This window comes from Terrapene carolina, unplaced genomic scaffold, assembly GCF_002925995.2.
Source record: "Terrapene carolina triunguis isolate 2854851 unplaced genomic scaffold, T_m_triunguis-2.0 Scaffold68, whole genome shotgun sequence".
In the NCBI taxonomy this organism is placed as follows: domain Eukaryota; kingdom Metazoa; phylum Chordata; order Testudines; family Emydidae; genus Terrapene; species Terrapene triunguis.
In genome coordinates this window covers 318,518-338,289 of record NW_020664419.1, presented here as the reverse complement: position 1 = coordinate 338,289, position 19,772 = coordinate 318,518, and the positions used below count along the sequence as shown (strand labels likewise).

The 19,772-nt window shown below is 45.2% G+C and overlaps 1 protein-coding gene across 1 annotated transcript in view; it reads right to left on the bottom strand.

Annotated features, from left to right (window-relative positions):
- AHCYL2 (adenosylhomocysteinase like 2) overlaps positions 1-19,772 on the bottom strand; it is a 79,622-nt gene that overhangs the window by 40,241 nt on the left and 19,609 nt on the right. The gene's annotated exons all lie outside the window — the stretch shown is intronic.

The following is a 19,772-nucleotide window of genomic DNA, read 5'->3' as shown; positions in this document are numbered from 1 at the left end:
TCCTATCACTACTTCAGCAACATCTTTTCCTTGACTGTGCCAGGCTCCATTCATGCCTTCATCTCCGCTCAGCTTGTCTACTGCAACTCTTATGTCTGTGGCCTCTCCAAGTCCTCTCTCTACATTCTCCACCCACTTAGTCACTGGCCCCTCAGACTGCCTACAAGCCTGCCTATTATGTCGAGAGTTGTACACTAGGAACCGGACAGAGACCCGGTCTTATTTCACGTTAGTCACCAAATAGTAGTTTGATAGTAAAAGTGCCTAGTCATGACTCATTTAAGGGGCTTACGGACAGTCCCTGGACTCACTTAGTTTCTAAGGCCTGGTCTACACTATGAAGTTAGGTCGATATATGTTTCCTTGTGTTGATCTATTTATGCCTGTGTCTACACTCAAATTCATCTCCCTCCAACATAAGCGCCCTATTACGGTGACACAGTAAAACCACCTCCCCAAATGCCATTGAGCAATAGTCAACCTATTGAGGTTGACAGAGTGAGAGTGCCAACATGGTGTGACCTGTATGAACCCTAACAGTTCTCCCTGCAACAGTGATTGTTCTGGTCTCGATTGTGAACTGCATTGCCCAGGGTCATGCAGACCAGAAGCAAACCCCCGTCCCCCAAAAAACAGCCTGCATATTTTTGATTCCCCACCGTGACAAGCACACCCAGCAGCTCTCTCGTTGTGTGCAACGGCCCAACTGACCATGACGGCTCCACACATTAGATGCACTCCTGCCTGGATAGACAGGAAGTACTGGATCTCCTGGGCCTGTGGGGACAAGAGGCTGTGCAAGCACAGATACAGACTAGCCACAGAAACATAGATATCTACAAAAAGATTGCACTGGGGATGCAGGCAAAGGGTACAACAGGGATCAGCAGCAATGACACGTGAAAGCAAAGGAACTGTGCCAACATACCACAAGGCCAGGGAGGCCAACAATCATTCTGGTGTTGAGCCGCAGACCTGCCACTTTTACAACAAGCTGCATGCCATATTTGGTGAAGACCCCATCAGCACCCCACAAAGCATTGCGGATACCTTGGAAGAGCCCAAGTCAAAGACTTCTGCTGTGAACAGTGAGGAGGAGGAAGAGGGGAGAGATGCGGGGGGGGGAAGGCAGGTTCCAGCCATGGCATGAGCCAGAACCCATTCGAGAATTCCCTACAGTCTAGCCAGTCCAGCCTGCCGAGCCTGGACAAACCCAATGAAGGGGAAGGGACCTCTGTGTGCATGCATTTTCCCTTACAATGCTTAAATTTAAAGATAGCACCTGGTCCATCACCCAGTTAACATGACAACGATACCAACTTGTCATTGTTTTACTCACACCAGAAGAGGTAGCAGACCAACCAACGGAGGCAGAGTTGGTATCTGCTGTTCATTCCTCTGAAGGGTTAGGCATGGGGAGAGGGAGGAGGGCCATGTGGAGTGCTTTGTTTATGTACACAGGAATGTCCCTCGTATCCGGAGAGATCTTGGTGTAAACGTTCATGGAGGTACTCTGCAATCCTTTCCCAAAGGTTTCTTGGGAGGGCTGCCTTATTTCTTCCTCTGTGGTAGGACACTTCCCATGCCACTCCACAATGAGTTTGGCTGGCACCACTGCAGTCAACAAGCTAGTGGCATATAGGCGGGGGGGGGGAGGAGGAAGGGGGTTTCAGGATGCCAGTAAAAGGTGAGCTTTCTGTGCCTTTGTTACTCTCGAGAGTGAGATATCAGCTAAAATCACCACTGCTTGTGGAAAATAGTGCCAATACTCCGTTCCCCTGCCCTATACTCATACCCATGGAATAGGGACCAAAAAATGCAATTATGGTCAAAAGAACAGGCATTTAAAAATGGCACACTCTCACTCAGCATCTCCACTCCACTCCACTCCCAGTCTCAGCTGCTCACTTTACGGACATGAACAAGTGTTTGCTTCCTTTAGCTCTGCACAGCCCTTACAGCTATTGGAGAGGACGCCTGATCTGTTTTGCCTCCCGCATCAACAGAACTGTCTGCCCATTGGTGGGCCTTTGTCTAAGCATGGTATCGTTGTCTAAGCGTGGTAAGAGGCAGAAAGCCCCAGCTAGATTTTCAGATGCCAGGGGAATCTGTGATGCTGACAGTTATTAAAAACACGTTTTGTCTTACAGCAAGAACACATGATCTGGTGTTACTGAAGGAGAACCACTGCATCAGTACCGGATCCCACAATCCCATTAGCCAAATCTCCAAGGACTGGTAAAATAGGTTACCATATTTTAATTTAAAAAAAAGAGGACACTCCATGGGGCCCCTTCCCCGCCCCAACTCCGCCCCTTCCCCGCCCCCAGCCCCGCCCCAACTCCACCCCAACTCCGCCCCTTCCCCAAAGTCCCTGCCCCAACTCTGCCCCCTCCCCTGAACGCTCCGCCCCCCTGCTCCTCCCCCTCCCCTGCTTCCCGCGAATCAAATGTTCGCGGGAAGCCTGAAACAGGTAAGCTGGGGCTGGGCCGGCCCCCCCGGCCGAGCGGCTCCCTCCGGCAGCCGGCCGGCCCAGGCCAAGAGGCTCTGGCCCCGGCGTCTCCCACCCGGCTTGGCTCCTGGGGTGCCAGCCCTGGTTCCGGCCGAGTGGCTCCGGCCCCCGGCCGAGCACCGCCGGCCCCAGCGGCTCCGGCCCCCGGCCGAGCACCGCCGGCCCCCGGCCGAGCACCACGACCCCTCCCTCCCTATTTTCCCGGACATGTCTGGCTTTTTGGGATTTCCTCCCGGACAGGGATTTGAGGCCCAAAAAGCCGGACAAGTCCGGGAAAATCCGGATGTATGGTAACCCTAGATAAGAGTCAGTGAGAAGTATTTCACCTTTCTATTTAAATTATAAATACACAAACACCTGGTGACAAAAGCGTCACGTGTTTCTTCTTTGCATTGTTTATACATTTTCTTTACTTGTTTTTCATTTTCTCTCACTCACCCCAGTTCTATTTATTTATTTGCATCCAAACACTTTTCCTCCTAAGTTGCTGGTTCGCCTTCAAGTACGATCAGTGCAGACCCCTCCCCCCTCTAGAGATGCACCTGTATTCTTCATAGAAGCTCAGAACCCTAAGGAAAACTCAGCCTTGTGGAGTCAGATGCCCTGACTGCCTGGAGCTCTGAATACTTCATGAGAGGCTAGATAATGGGGCACGGCCCCTTAAAGTGCACTCAGCTCCTTCCAGCTATTGAAGCAGCGTGTTGGAACTCCCTCTCCTCTTTCCATAGCTCAATGAATAAAGAAATAAGTGTTATTATACAGAATGGCCCTCTTGTGTTTCTGGCACTCAGAGCCACTCTTTATGATGCACGAGGCAAGGATCACAGACTGGAGTGTTGTTCAGTCTATATGGGGTTTATGTCTCAGGCATGAAGAGACCATGAGTCGTGCCTCAGGTTAATCCTGATGGATAAAGCACTGAGGGCTCCAAGGATGGATATGGAGTCAGATTTGGTATCTGGTCATTCCTGAATGCAGGAGAAGGCAAAAATCCAGTGCCAAGAAATGCTCAGGGCAGTCAAGGTCTGGACACTCAGGTGGGCTGAATGGTACCCCAGGTTCAGTTTTGAGCCACGGTTTCTTGGGGCCAAGAGACAGAAGAAGAAAGATGACACCCATCTTTCCCCTGATTCTCACGCTCAGAGGTCTAGCGTGAGATTTAGATTTAGTGCTGGTGAGTAGTGAGGACCTCGTTGAAGAAATGGTTGTAGGGGACAACCTTGGCTCAAGTGACCATGAGCTAATTCGGTTTAAACTTAATGGAAGGATTAACAGAAATGATACTGTAACTAAGGTTTACAATTTCAAAAAGGCCAACTTTAATAAATTAAGGCATCTACTTAGGGAAGTGGATTGGGCTAACATACTTAGGGATCTAAAGGCAGATGACGCCTGGGATTATTTCAAGCAGAAGTTGCATGAGATGTCTGAGGCATGTATCCCGAGAAAGGGAAAACAATTAGTGGGCAGGAGATTTAGACCTAGCTGGATGAGCGGGCGTCTCAAAGGGGCGATTAAGAAAAAACAGAAAGCGTACAGAGAATGGAAGAAGGGAGGGATCAGCAAGGAAACCTACCTTAGTGAGTTTAGAGCATGTAGGGATGCGGTGAGAAAGGCCAAAAGCCGTGTAGAGTTGGACCTTGCGAGGGGAATTAAATCCAATAGTAAGAGGTTTTATAGCCATATAAATAGGAAGAAAACAAAGAAAGAGGAAGTGGGACCGCTGAAGAATGTGGATGGAGTGGAAATTAAGAATAATCTAGGCATGGCACAATATCTAAATGAATATTTTGCTTCGGTCTTTAATAAGGCTAATGAAGGGTTTAGGAATAGAGGGAGTAGGACAGAGGGGAATAGAGGAGGGGGGATAGACATTACAGTATCAGAGGTGGAAGCCAAACTTGACCAGCTAAACGGGACTAAATCGGGCGGACCGGATGATCTTCATCCTAGAATACTGAAGGAACTGGCGCGAGAAATTGCGAGCCCCTTGGCAACAATTTTTAATGAATCTGTAAACTCGGGGGTGGTACCGTTGGACTGGAGAATAGCTAATGTGGTTCCTATTTTCAAGAAGGGGAAAAAAAGTGACCCGGGTAACTACAGGCCTGTTAGTTTAACTTCTGTAGTATGTAAGGTCTTGGAAAAAATTTTGAAGGAGAAAGTAGTTAAGGGCCTTGAGGTGAATGGCAATTGGGACAAATTACAACATGGGTTTACGAAAGGCAGGTCATGCCAAACCAACCTGATCTCCTTCTTTGAGAAAGTAACAGACCTTCTAGATAAAGGAAATGCGGTGGATCTAATATACCTGGATTTTAGTAAAGCATTTGATACGGTTCCGCATGAGGAATTATTGGTTAAATTGGATAAGATGGGGATCGATAGGAAAATCCAAAGGTGGATAAGGAACTGGTTAAAGGGGAGACTGCAGCGGGTAGTACTGAAAGGCGAACTGTCAGATTGGAGGGAGGTCACCAGTGGGGTTCCTCAAGGTTCAGTTCTGGGTCCGATTTTATTTAATCTATTCGTTACTGACCTCGGAACCAAATGTAGGAGTGGGCTGATAAAGTTTGCGGATGACACAAAGTTGGGAGGCATTGCCAACTCGGAGAAGGATCGGGATATTCTGCAGGGAGACTTGGATGACCTTGTAAATTGGAGTATTAGTAATAGGATGAGATTTAATAGTGAGAAGTGTAAGGTGATGCATTTAGGGATGACTAATAAGAATTTCAGTTATAAGCTAGGGACGCATAGGTTAGAAGTGACTGAGGAGGAGAAGGACCTCGGAGTCCTGGTTGATCGCAGGATGACTATGAGTCGGCAATGCGACGTGGCTGCGAAAAAAGCTAATGCGATCTTGGGATGCATAAGGCGAGGTATTTCTAGTAGGGACAGGGAGATGCTGCTTCCGTTATACAAGGCGCTGGTGAGACCTCACTTGGAGTACTGTGTGCAGTTCTGGTCTCCTATGTTTAAAAGGGATGAACTGAAACTGGAACGGGTACAGAGAAGGGCAACTAGGATGATCCGAGGAATGGAAAACCTTTCCTATGAAAGGAGACTCGAGGAGCTTGGTTTGTTTAGCCTAACCAAAAGAAGGCTGAGGGGGGATATGATTGCTCTCTTCAAATATATCAAAGGGATAAATACCAGGGAGGGGGAGGAATTATTTCAGCTCAGTGCTAATGTGGACACGAGAACGAATGGATATAAACTGGCCGTGGGGAAATTTAGGCTTGAAATTAGACGAAGGTTTCTAACCGTCAGAGGGGTGAAATTCTGGAACAGCCTACCGAGGGAAACGGTGGGGGCGAAAGACCTCTCTGGCTTCAAGATTAGGCTAGATAAGTTTATGGAGGGAATGGTTTGATGGGATTACGTGATTCTAATCAATTAGGCAATAACGGCCATCGCTGGTAAAATGAGGGTCTGGCTAGAGATTCTTGCCTGTATGCTCGGGGTTCTGCTGATCGCCATATTTGGGGTCGGGAAGGAATTTTCCTCCAGGGTAGATTGGCAGTGGCCCTGGAGGTTTTTCGCCTTCCTCCGCAGCATAGGGCAGGGGTCGCAAGCTGGAAGATTCTCTGCGACTTGAAGTCTTTAGATCACGATCTGGAGACTTCAACAGCAGAGCTAAGGGAAAGTGGGGGGGGTCAGCTTTTGTGGCCTGCATCATGCGGGGGGTCAGACTAGATGACCATATTGGTCCCTTCTGACCTTAAAGTCTATGAGTCTATGAGTCTATGAGTCTAATGTGGATAGAAGACATACAATCTCTGGTGCGAGAGATGCTGGAGCTCAGAAACATCTGGTGCCTAAGAGATTAAGTTCCCCAGTGCCGAGGAACAAATCTTTGTCCCCAGTCACAGAATTCAAGACAGTGTGGAAATCGTTATGGCTGGTGCCAATGACACACAAACCTTCGGGCGGGTAGCTAATATTCTGAGCCCAGTTCCTTGTTTGGCATCTAAGGGCTGGTCTACACTGCCGCGCTAGTTCGGCGGCTGGGGATCGAAGTTCCGAGTTCGATTTCATGTTCTAATAAGAATATAACATTAGGGATCTATTATCAACCAGCTGACCAGGACAGTGATAGTGATGATGAAATGCTAAGGGAAATTAGAGAGGCTATCAAAATTAAGAACTCAATAATAGTGGGGGATTTCAATTATCTCCATATTGACTGGGAACATGTCACCTCAGGATGAAATGCAGAGACAAAATTTCTCGATACTTTAAATGACTGCTTCTTGGAGCAGCTGGTATGGGAACCCACAAGGGGAGAGGCAACTCTAGATTTAGTCGTGAGTGGAGCGCAGGAGCTGGTCCAAGAGGTAACTGTAACAGGACCGCTTGGAAATAGTGACCATAATATAACAACATTTAACATCCCTGTGGTGGGAAGAACATCTCAACAGCCCAACACTGTGGCATTTAATTTGAAAAGGGGGAACTATGCAAAAATGAGGGGGTTAGTTAAACAGAAATTAAAAGGTACATTGACTAAAGTGAAATCCCTGCAAGCTATATGGGCGCTTTTTAAAGACACCATAATAGAGACCCAACTTAAATGTATACCCCAAATTAAGAAACACAGTAAAAGAACTAAAAAAGAGCCACCGTGGCTTAATAACCATGTAAAAGAAGCAGTGAGAGATAAAAAGACTTCCTTTAAAAAGTGGAAGTCAAATCCTAGTGAGGTAAATAGAAAGGAGCATAAACACTGCCAAATTAAGTGTAAAAATGTAATAAGAAAAGCCAAAGAGGAGTTTGAAGAACGGCTAGCCAAAAACTCAAAAGGTAACAACAAAATGTTTTTTAAGTACATCAGAAGCAGGAAGCCTGCTAAACAACCAGTGGGGCCCCTCGATGATCGAGCTATGAAAGGAGCGCTTAAAGACGATAAAGTCATTGCGGAGAAACTAAATGGATTCTTTGCTTCAGTCTTCACGGCTGAGGATGTTAGGGAGATTCCCAAACCTGAGCTGGCTTTTGTAGGTGACAAATCTGAGGAACTGTCACAGATTGAAGTGTCACGAGAGGAGGTTTTGGAATTAATTGATAAACTTAACATTAACAAGTCACCGGGACCGGATGGCATTCACCCAAGAGTTCTGAAAGAACTCAAATGTGAAGTTGCGGAACTATTAACTAGGGTTTGTAACCTGTCCTTTAAATCGGCCTCTGTACCCAACGACTGGAAGATAGCTAGCGTAACGCCAATATTTTAAAAGGGCTCTAGAGGTGATCCCGGCAATTACAGACCGGTAAGTCTAACGTCGGTACCGGGCAAATTAGTAGAAACAATAGTAAAGAATAAAATTGTCAGACACCTAGAAGAACATAAATTGTTGGGCAAAAGTCAACATGGTTTCTGTAAAGGGAAATCGTGTCTTACTAATCTATTAGAGTTCTTTGAAGGGGCCAACAAACATGTGGACAAGGGGGATCCGGTGGACATAGTGTACTTAGATTTCCAGAAAGCCTTTGACAAGGTTCCTCTCCAAAGGCTCTTACGTAAATGTCATGGTATAAGAGGGAAGGTCCTTTCATGGATTGAGAACTGGTTAAAAGACAGGGAACAAAGGGTAGGAATTAATGGTAAATTCTCAGAATGGAGAGGGATAACTCCAAGGGTCAGTCCTAGGACCAATCCTATTCAACTTATTCATAAATGATCTGGAGAAAGGGGTAAAAAGTGAGGTGGCAAAGTTTGCAGATGACACTAATCTGCTCAAGATAGTTAAGACCAAAGCAGACTGTGAAGAACTTCAAAAAGATCTCAAAACTAAGTGATTGGGCAACAAAATGACAAATGAAATTTAATGTGGATAAATGTAAAGTAATGCACATTGGAAAAAATAACCCCAACTATACATACAATATGATGGGGGCTAATTTAGCTACAACGAATCAGGAAAAAGATCTTGGAGTCATCGTGGATAGTTCTCTGAAGATGGCCATGCAGTGTGAAGAGGCGGTCAAAAAAGCAAACAGGATGTTAGGAATCATTAAAAAGGGGATAGAGAATAATAATAAGAAGAAATTATTGCCCTTATATAAATTGATGGTACACCCACATCTTGAATACTGCGTACAGATGTGGTCTCCTCATCTCAAAAAAGATATACTGGTACTAGAAAAGGTTCAGAGAAGGGCAACTAAAATGATTAGGGGTTTGGAACGGGTCCCATATGAGGAGAGATTAAAGAGGCTAGGACTTTTCAGCTTGGAAAAGAGGAGACTAAGGGGGGATATGATAGAGGCATATAAAATCATGAGTGATGTGGAGAAAGTAGATAAGGAAAAGTTATTTACTTATTCCCATAATACAAGAACTAGGGGTCACCAAATGAAATTAATGGGTAGCAGGTTTAAAACAAATAAAAGGAAGTTCTTCACAGAGCGCACAGTCAACTTGTGGAACTCCTTGCCTGAGGAGGTTGTGAAGGCTAGGACTATAACAGCGTTTAAAAGAGAACTGGATAAATTCATGGAGGTTAAGTCCATTAATGACTATTAGCCAGGATGGGTAAGGAATGGTGTCCCTAGCCTCTGTCTGTCAGAGGGTGGAGATGGATGGCAGGAGAGAGATCACTTGATCATTACCTGTTAGGTTCACTCCCTCTGGGGCACCTGGCATTGGCCACTGTCGGTAGACAGGATACTGGGCTAGATGGACCTTTGGTCTGACCCAGTACGGCCGATCTTATGTTCTCAGTAGGAGTTCCCCCTCCCCTTCATCCCAATTACTAAGGCAAAACATGGGGTTGCACTAGTGTCGAAGACTAAGATCTCCGATCCCTCAGAGCTGACCTTGCTGTCATATGAGGTGAAGTTCGAAACCTGTGCCAAGAGCTCTCTGTTTCCCAAGCCTTACCCCAAATTCTTCTTGGTCGCAACCTCGATGATGATTGCCTAAGTAGCAGGCCCGGTTCATCATCATAATCTGAGGGGACCCTTGATATCATTTTATCTTTATGGAACGAGTTCCCTTTCGGGATGTCAGGCTCTTTGAGCCCCTCAACCTTAGGATCAACAGACAAATCAACATTCAGGGACCGGAAACCAAATGGAAGCCATCACCAACACATTCCATTCCAAAGACAAAGCAGCTGGAACCTAGAATGATGGAACCTCCCCGCATCATCTGCTCTATTCATAGCTAATACAGAGCTCTCTGCTGGTGAGAACGTCTCGGAGGGTATGTCTACACTGCAATAAAAGACCTGCAGAAAGGCTATGGTTGGCCTGGACTCATGGGGCTCGGGGCTAAAAATTGTAGGGTAAATGCTCAGGCTTGGACTGGAGCCCGGGCTCTGAGACCCCGTGAATGGGGTGGATCTCAGAGCCTGGGCTTCAGCCCAAGCCCAAATGTCTATACTGCAATTTTTAGCCCAGTGAGCCTGAGTCAATTGACCCGGGCTCTGAGACTCAGTGTCACGGATTTTTTATTGCGATGTAGACATACCTGATATGGACTTCTCAAGAACCTGATCCACACTGTTTGTGCTCCTCCCCTGATGGAATTCTCTACAGTTTCCCTCCAGAGAACTTTAAATCCTTTTAAGATCTTTTGACGAGAATTGCAGGCACACTGGACTTAGAACTGTCCAGTCCAAGAAAAAAAATGCAAAAATTATTTGGTAACTTGGAACCAAAGTAACTTGCACTGCCTATTAAAGATTATCTATTGGGCTGGCCAAGGATCTATAGATGATTTCAGTTTCAATCATTCCAACTTCTTATAAGATGTACAAATTCCATCAAGTGTCCTCACATGGGTGGAATGCTTCTTCTGGCATCCAAAATCATCTTCTCTAGTTGTCTGGCACTAATGAGAAAACAGATTTAAGGAGAGTGTACAAGTCAACCCAAATGACAACGGTGCCAGCCAGACAGAACTACTCGGATGCCAGGCCACTTTACAAACGAGCATCACAACTTATCAGACATTACTAGAAAGATGATTTTTATATGTGGGACAGACTGGGTCCCCCGTTGTGTCTCCTTCCAGAAAAGCAGTGAGAAGCAGCTGGGGACATTTAACCAAAGGGCCAAACAGTGGCTAAGCACTGTTTCAAGACTGCACACGATGTGTCTAATTGTTCTATTGCCACTGCCATAACCAGCAGAAGGGCAACATGGCTAAAGTGCTCTAGTCCCTTCACACAAATAACCCAGAAGGGAAGACCTTCCCTTTGAATGTTGGGAGCTTTTTTAGTACCTGCAAGAATGAGACCTTAGAGAAAGTGAAAGATTCAAGATTCACTTTGAAGACTCTAGGAATATAAAAACCCTCCTTCAGAAGGAAGACTCCCTTTAGATACCACAAACAAGATCTGTTGACTTCTCCGGACTGTCAAGAGGAAACCACACCAAAGGTCTTCCTCTCTTCTGGCAAACACAGATCTCAGTCTTGTTGTCAGACGCATATGTCTTCATGCTGTGTTTCAGGCCCTCCTTCAAACACCAAGTAAAAGTTTTGGAAGTATACTTGAGAGCCTCAGACCAGTCAACCTGGATGTAATGGACATCAACCCTGTCTCCCCCTCGCTTCAGAGGCCACCTGTTCCCTGATTTTGAAAACATGGAATAAAATTATCACAGACAAGTGGGTGTTGGAAAACTCTTGAAGTGGCAACGCCATACAATCACACTCCATAGTTCCAAATAATTCACTTTTTCCATCCCTCTTCAGGGATTGTTCTCGCAAAAAAAAGGATCAGAAACGAAAATTCTGCTCTGTTGCAGATTAGTGGAACCGACAGACTTTCCAATCAATACTGGTGGAAAGTGGTTATTCCTGTTCTTTTCTTATTCCAACTAGACCTGGAGGGCTCCTTTCTATTCTGGATTTTAGGGCATTCACTCAATACTTTAAGTTTTGGACTATGATCGTAGTCTCCATTACTTCCTCTTTAAATCTACAAGATTGGTTTGTAGCTCTCAGCTTCAAAGACACTTATTTCTATAGATCCATCCGACTGGCACACAGGAAGTATTACTGTTTCTGCATCAATACGGTTTGCTATCCATGTGGAGTTCTACGTACTGCTCAGCTGGTATCTACCAACTGCCTTGCAGCAGGCTGTACAGCAGCACAGCTAAGACGTCAATGTGACAGTGTATTTCTATACCTAGACAGCCGATAAAGGCATAGTCACTACAAGAAGTTCAAGACCCCTTTCAAAAAACGTACTCTCGATTCAGTCCCTGGGCCTCAGGACAAATCAGGAAAAGTCATTTTATTCCCATCTACAGGATCACATTCACTGAAGCAGACACACACTCCACAACTACAAGGATTTACCTGCCACCACAAGGCTTCAGAAGATACTCAGGACTAGACAACGGTTACACTCTCCACCGCAGCATCAAGTCAGAACAATCATACAATTGCTAGGATTGATGGCATCATGTATTCTGATTATTTCCTTTGACAGATTAAGAATGAGACCTCTAAAAACCTAAAGAATGTGGACTTGAGGAAAATAAACCCTCTACGTTCAAGGGCTCTTTCAAGCCTCCAACTCCCAGATAACTGATAATCAGTTATCAGCAAAACAAGAAAGCAGACTGCACATATATATACCGGAACTCAGATCAATCAGATTGGCATAAAAGACATTCCTCCCACATATACAAATACAACACTACAAAAAAACATATAAACCACCCTTCTATGTCCGGAGGAAGTGCATTCACCATCACATCACCAACTATTCAGCTCCCAGACAAGGAGAATACCTGGGCAGACAAACTCAGCAGAACAAGCAACATGACACACAAATAATCCCTAAAGACACACTACAGGCTTGTCTACACAACTGCTTAGTGTGTGGCAAACTAGTGCACTGTATGCTCACACCCTGGCTTACTGTGCATTAAGGGTATATCTACCTTGCAATTAAACACCCACAGCTGTCCCATGTCAGTTGACTATGGTTACGGGGTTGTAAAACTGCGGTGTAGACATTCAGGCTCAAGCTCTGGAACCCTAAGTCTCCAAGACTTGTTCACTATTTCCCCATACCCCAATCTGTGGAACACGACAAATAGATCTTGTTGCAGCACAAGAGAATTCCAAATAAGCAGAATAGTGCTCCGGAAGAGGAACAAGTTACGGTTCCCTGATCGTTATCTTCTCCCTGAATTAAAGCCATCAGTTTCTGTATGCCTTTTCCCCAAACCCCTTGATTCAAGTGTTACTGGAAAGATAAAAGACAAGGCACATGGTTCTACTGATAACATCAAACAGGACCAGATAGTTTGGGAATTCAGTGGAGTCAAGCCACCATTTTCTCTTCCACTGGTTCTGGATCTTTTAACATAACTGAGGTCTCATGTTTCTCCCAGATCCGAAATCTCAGCAAAGGGAGTTTTCATCAAACTTCTGTGAAAACATTTATCTTTCTTCCAAGGAGACTCAGAGTTGTTAGTGCAAAGCCTTTGTTATTGTTATATGGAGATATACCTATCTCATAGAACTGGAAGGGACCTTGCAAGGTCATTGAGTCCAGTCCCCTGCCTTCACAGCAGGACCAAGTACTGTCCCTGACAGATTTTTGCCCCTGATTCCTAAATGGCCCCCTCAAGGATTGAACTCACAATCCTGGGTTTAGCAGGCCAATGCTCAAACCTCTGAGCTATCCCTCCCCCCAACTTGGCTGTAGCCAAGCGGAAAAGAGTCTCAGTTTTGGTGACCCGTCACAATATAACTGAATCTGCACCAGTGTTTCCCACAAGTGGGGATCTGTACTGATAAAAGGAGAAAGAGCAATTACCTAAACTGAAAGTTGAGATCCACATTCCACCCGCCCCCCCCAGTATTCTGAGCTTAGATGGTCTGAGGAGGAACTCAGGTGACAGAAGGTGTCCGCTCCCCCTTATACAGCCCCTCATGGAGTATTCCATGTCACAAAGCATGTGTGCTGTCCCTCCAGCAGTCAGAACTTTCCAGAGGGATCCAAGCTTCCACGGCAGGCTCAGTTATATCCCAAGAGTGGGATTTTGTTACTGATAAGCTACTCAAAGGACTCAAGTTATAGGGATACAAACTCCTCTTTCCAGCGCTCCCACAGCCTTTCATTAGCATCTAGGTGTCAGTAAATCTCAACCAAGCAGTTAAAACCCCCCCGTTCTGTACTGCCAGTATGCAGATGGTCTTTTACACAGCACCCAGTGTGCTAGTAATTGACTTTTCTAGCCTCCCGCAGGCACTTTAGAACACTCCCCAGGGAAAAAGCTTAGCGCTGGTGCTGTCTGCGTGCCAGGCTCCTCAAGACCTGCTTGTGCCTAATCTGCTTACTAAGAATTATACATTACTGAAATTTCTCTGCAAAGGATCTGGTCCCCTGCAAGGGTGCGAAAGGCAAGTCTGACCCTGCAAACAGCACATGGACGGCAAAACACATTCAAGGAGCTGAAGAACTGGAAGCCTATCTTTTAATAAAGAAAGCAAGTTATACAATACTGAACACTGGGATCAAAAACTGCAGAAGGATTAACTAGTTAATGCAGGATTATTTTCCTGAAAACAGCTAATCTGTGCAAAGGGTTTTTAAAACCATATCTGGGTGTTACTCCTTGGGCTGAATGTACGTTTTGTAACCAAGCCTGTAAAACATAGGTAGTAACCAGATTTTCATAAATGCTGCATCTTTACTGTTAACAGCCATAGAGGAAGTTATGTTATGTGTGAGCCCTACTTTCCTGTGGCACTTGACAAAATTACCGAGGACAGGATCTCCCCAATACACATATTTGGGAAAGATACTAGAAGTCTGCAGGATCTATCTATCTCCTAAATGTAATTTAAAGTTTAGGTCAGGGCCCCCATTCAGTGATTTACAAGTAAGCAAAGCAAAGCTATTTGATGTCAAAGAAATGGCAGTTGCCAGGCAGTGTTATCCGATGGCCAAGAGAGGGGGAAATAGCTGCAGACTAGAAAGGGTCCCAACTGGCAGGAACTGGAGGGGGATCTGAACTTTCCCAGCATTCAAGGATGCTCGGATTTAGCGTTTGGATCCAGGAAAATCTGACTACTGATACCACCAGACTCTTTTTAAACAGTGATAAAAAGAGGAACTAGGGTACATTCCAAAAAAGGGCACTTCCCCACTAACTAATTAATCCTTCCTAAGACCTGCACCTCCTAAAGATGCCTATTACAAGCTAATAGAAAATGTACCTTGTTCCTTTTCTGTTTGACCCCACTGAAGTTATGAAACAGCGTGAGAAAGAAATCAATCTCCTTTAATTAAAGATATTATTAACTTAATCTTATTTCGATAACCAATTTATGTGTGTAATGTGCACAACAACAACACTTAGCACTTAAGCGCTTCAAAGCGCTGGACAAATATTAACTAACTAATCCTCATAACACCACTGCAAGGCAGGTAAGGATTATCCTGATTTTACAGAAGGGGGAAAACAGACACTGAGAGATTAAATGATTTGCCAAAGGCCAAGCCACTTAGTCACTGGCGGAGACAGGATTACCACATGCATACCACTAGGCTGTGCTGCCTTGCTGCTGTGACTAATGCCAGGTCTTACAGTTGCAAATAGCTGCCTTTCCCCTACTTGCTGTGACAGCTAGCTGAGCAGACTGGCCGTGAAACTGTACTGTGAGCCTTTTGGTGTATCTACAGGGCACACAAGATGACCACCACAAGTATAAATACAGCTGCAACACTGAAAGCATGGGACAAAAACTCTGAATTTTCTTTCAGTGAAATACAGGGATTGGATTTTTATATAAGCAGGCTTGGAAGTATTAGGTTTTTGTTGGTAAATGATGGTAAACATCAATTTCACTGTACACACATAAACTGCTAAAAAATATTTCCATCGATGATAATCTAAATTTCAAGATAGTCAAAGAAAGAAAAATGCTGCTGAGACTTAGAGTATGATTTAAGGATATTTACTTTGTATATTTTGACATTTGATGTTGCTAATGTGTTCTAAGAGTTATAAAGTTTTAATTTTTTACATCTCAAAGTCAACTGTCATTAAATTGTTGTCTGCCCCCCCACATTCCCTCATTTCCCACAACTCTTGAAAATGTAAACAGATAAAAATTATCTTTAACTTTTTGCAACTGTGAACATTTTAATTGATAAAAATAAAAAAAAAATTAAAAATAAACATCAATATTATCCATCAGAATTACAAAAAAATAAATACAAATAAAAATAAAATTTTGCCAAGCCTATAAATAAGTGAGTCACTTGGCAAACAAACATATTACACCATAGGCTGCTGGAGGTGTTTATGCTTTGTACGTGAAAGATACAACAAAGCGTCCTCAAATTGTACAACAAAATGGGACGTGGGGAGAGATAAAGAGGCAAATAATCGGCTCTTCAGAAGTATTTTAGGAGCCTCGGGGTTGAGTCACCCTTGTTAGGAGTTGGTTAGCAAAAGCAAGAAAGCAGCAGACCCTAGAGGAAGGGAAATTCCCCCCCAGCCTTCAGTTTAGTGGTAGAATTTTTAACAAGGCACTCCCATGAGACGCCCCTATAGCACATCAGTGACCTATACAACTGGGAATCTTCTAAGGCAGGGGTCGGCAACCTTACAGAAGTGGTGTGCCAAGTCTTCATTTATTCACACTAATTTAAGGTTTCGTGTGGCAGTAATACATTTTAACGTTTTTAGAAGGTCTCTTTCTATAAGTCGATAATATATAACTAAACTATTGTTGGATGTAAAGTAAATAAGGTTTTTAAAATGTTTAAGAAGCTTCATTTAAAATTAAATTAAAATGCAGAGCCTGGTGGCCAGGACCCGGGCAGTGCGAGTGCCACTGAAAATCAGCTTGTGTGCCACCTTCAGCACGCATGCCATAGGTTGCCTACCCCTGTTCTAAGGGGTTTAAGGGAGTTAGGTACTCTGCTCAATATTTGGAGACCTAACTCCTCAGGTCCCTTTGGAAATACCCGCCTTAACTAAAAAATGATCATTTGATTAACTTGGACACAAGAGAGGTCTTTGCCACTTTAAAGAAAGCAGAGAGAATGATGGTCATTAGTAATAATGTAGTGACTGAAAGTTGATATGTTTAGATGCTTCTTTGATATTTTACATGAAATGAGCTTGGAGGGTCTCACTCAGATCCATTCCTAGAGGGACTGGAGTCAGCGGCGGCTCCAGGCACCAGTGCTCCAAGCGCGTGCGTAGGGTGGCAAGCCGCGGGGGGCGCCCTGCCGGTCACTGCGAGGGCAGCAGTCAGGGAGCCTTCGGCGGCATGCCTGTGGGAGGTCCGTCGATCCTGCGGTTTCGGCGGCAATTCAGCAGTGGGTACACCAAAGCCGCGGGACTGGCAGACCTCCCGCAGGCATGCTGCCGAATCCGCGGGACCGGGGACCTCCCGCAGGCGTGCCGCCGAAGGCAGCCTGCCTGCTGTGCTTGGGGCAGCAAAAAAGATAGAGCCGCCCCTGACTGGAGTTCACATCACAACAACAGCATAACTGCCACCCATTTTGTGCACAGGTGCCAGGACTCAATGGGCCTGTCAACTAAACTCCCCTTTTGGCTCTAAAATCCATCTCTCCAGGACAAGGATGAGGCACATTGATGGGAGTCACCACTACCTGCAAATGCAATTGTCCTGGGAACAGAGGGCTTCACTCTCCAGGGCTGTCAACCCAGCACTTTGCATTAGCACAAAAATGCACGGTTTTATTAATACAAATTAAACTGCTGATGCTGTAGTGGGAGAGACTAAGTGCACGACATGGAGGAGAGCTCACAGGAAATCACTCAGAGCTCTTTCAGCTATGGGTCTGGAGCACCCACAAATTGAAGAAATATTAGTCAGACTAATTAGACTAACATTAGTCTTTAAAAAATGACAGTCATACCAAATATTCACATTAGAATACTGATTAGCTCTCAAAGAGTATTGTAAAGGCTGTGCAATGCTATACTAGATCACAGATCTATACTGGAGAAATCCTAAGCGTTAGTGCCAGCTTAAAGCTTGTGTTACCATGTGGGGTAGAGTTAGATTTAAGACTTCATTGAGACATACTTGTCTGTATAACTGGTATGGTGAACATTGAGTCTGGGCTAATATTTATATGGGGAGGACACAGCATGCGTTGTTCCTTTGCACCTCCTAGGAACCCATTGTGAGGAAATACAGCCACTGTGGGAGAAATAGGTCACCCTCCCAGCCGCAGGGGGAGTGTTCACACGGTACGGGGCAAAGCAGTGGATTATAGTATTAAGGAACGCGGCAGCCCAGCACAAACATGTGGGTGAAAACCCTACTACACCTGGATGAGCTAGCCATAGCTTCATTGCTTCCTTGGGGGCAGAGAGAGTTCCCTTGGCATGTGCCTGTGCTGAGTGTGGCAGGGAAAAGCCCACACTCAGCTGTTTGGGCCTCTCTTCTGCAACAATAGAAAGAGAAAGTCCAAGAATTAGAAAAAACAGCCTCAAGTCATTAATGATCAAGCCCACTTGTAACTAGGCTGCCCCCAAACTACAAGGTGAATTCTCCATCTGTTATTTAGAGAGTATGAAAAAGATAGAGCCCCTACCCCCAAAACTTCGTAGTCTCAAACAGAGAAACTGAGACAGTGGTTCAGGTCTGAGACATTGTCAGGGAGATCGGCATAGGTGGCTTCTCAGAGGAGTGGGTTTTCAGGAGGGACAGGAGAGGAAGGACATTTGGAATACACAGCATGGGAGGATGTTCCAACCGTAGGGGCAGCAAGACAGAGGCCATAAAACCAAAAGTGGGAGAAGACAACAGGAAAGAAGTTAGTTATCCTATGTAACTGTGGTTTTTCATGATGCTATAGTCAGTGTGGATCCCATCGTAGGTGCACATGCATCTCATGTATGCAAGATCAGAGTTTTTGCATAGCAGTCTGTCAAGGGAGTGTGCCCTGTGCCACCTCGTGCTTCTATACAAGGGCATAAGGTGGGGGGCAGCCGCAACTCTATCTCAGTTCCCCCACAATTCAAAGCCCGTGTTGCTGAGCACTCTGAATAGAAGGGATGGAGAGCGGGTTGTGGGACTTGCCCCAATGACCACATCTCAAAGAACCAGTTACTGCAGGGTAACAATCCATTCGTTCTTTGAATACGTCAGTGTGGATCCCACTGTAAGCGACTGGCAAGCAGTATCCTCCCTGGAGAGTGGGAATGAATACTTCCAGCTGCATTGGTCAAATAATGATTGAAGCACTGCCCTCCTCAACTTGGCAACAGACCTGGCTATCATGACACGGTCATAATGTTTAACTAAAGGTCAGTGGGTTGCTCCATGGAGATGCCTTAGAGATCTCAGATACTGGCACGTTTCCAAAGTAGGCTGCTGCTGCTGCCTGTGCCCTGATGGAGTGCGCCTTAATTTTTGGAAGGAAAACTATCTGATAGCAGATAAAATCTGAGTGGATCATGCGTGTGTGTTTCTCTGTGATGAGATGGCTCATCTTTTGATGAGCAGGATATAACCACGAATAGGTGAGGAGACATAAGGTGGGGGGCAGCCGGTCATGTTACGGTAATAGAACAAAGTTCTTGAAATATTCGGAGAGTGTAGCTGCTTCTCCCTTAGCATTAAGTGTTGTTTTGGGAGAAGACTGGCAGGTTAAATGATAGATTCAAGTGAAATTCTCAGACCACTTTAGATATGAACTTAGGGTGTGGTCTCAACACAACTTTGTCTCTATGGAAGAATGTGTGAGGAGATTCAGCCATAAGGGCTTAGACTCGCTGACCTTCCTGGCTGAGGTGACAGCAACCAGAAAAAACTGTCTTAAGAGTAAGGTGGTGCATCGAGCAATCCAACAGGAGGTTGAAAAAGAGGCTCCATACATTTCAAGAGGCCAATGGTGAGATCCCATGTAGGAACTGGGCCTCTAACATGTGAATAAGTAAACAGGAGGCCCCTGAGGAATTTTAATACCATTGCAGCTGATATTACTGCAAGGTGGACTTTGAGAGAACTAAATGTTAGTCTAGCTTGTTTTAAGTGCAGCATGTATTCCAGGGTCCTTGGTATCAGGACCTCTCCTCGGTCCAGATTATATTGGTTTGCCCAAGGAAAAGCCTTTTCCATTTGGAGGAGATCATCCTAGTACAGGGCTTCATGCTATGTCTGAGAATTTCTTGAACCTGCCGAGAACAGTCCCTATCAGTAACGCTCAACCAGCCAACTTCCAAGAAGTCAGGTGCCACAACTGCAGCTCTGGGTGCAACAGCTGACCATGAGTCTGAGATATCA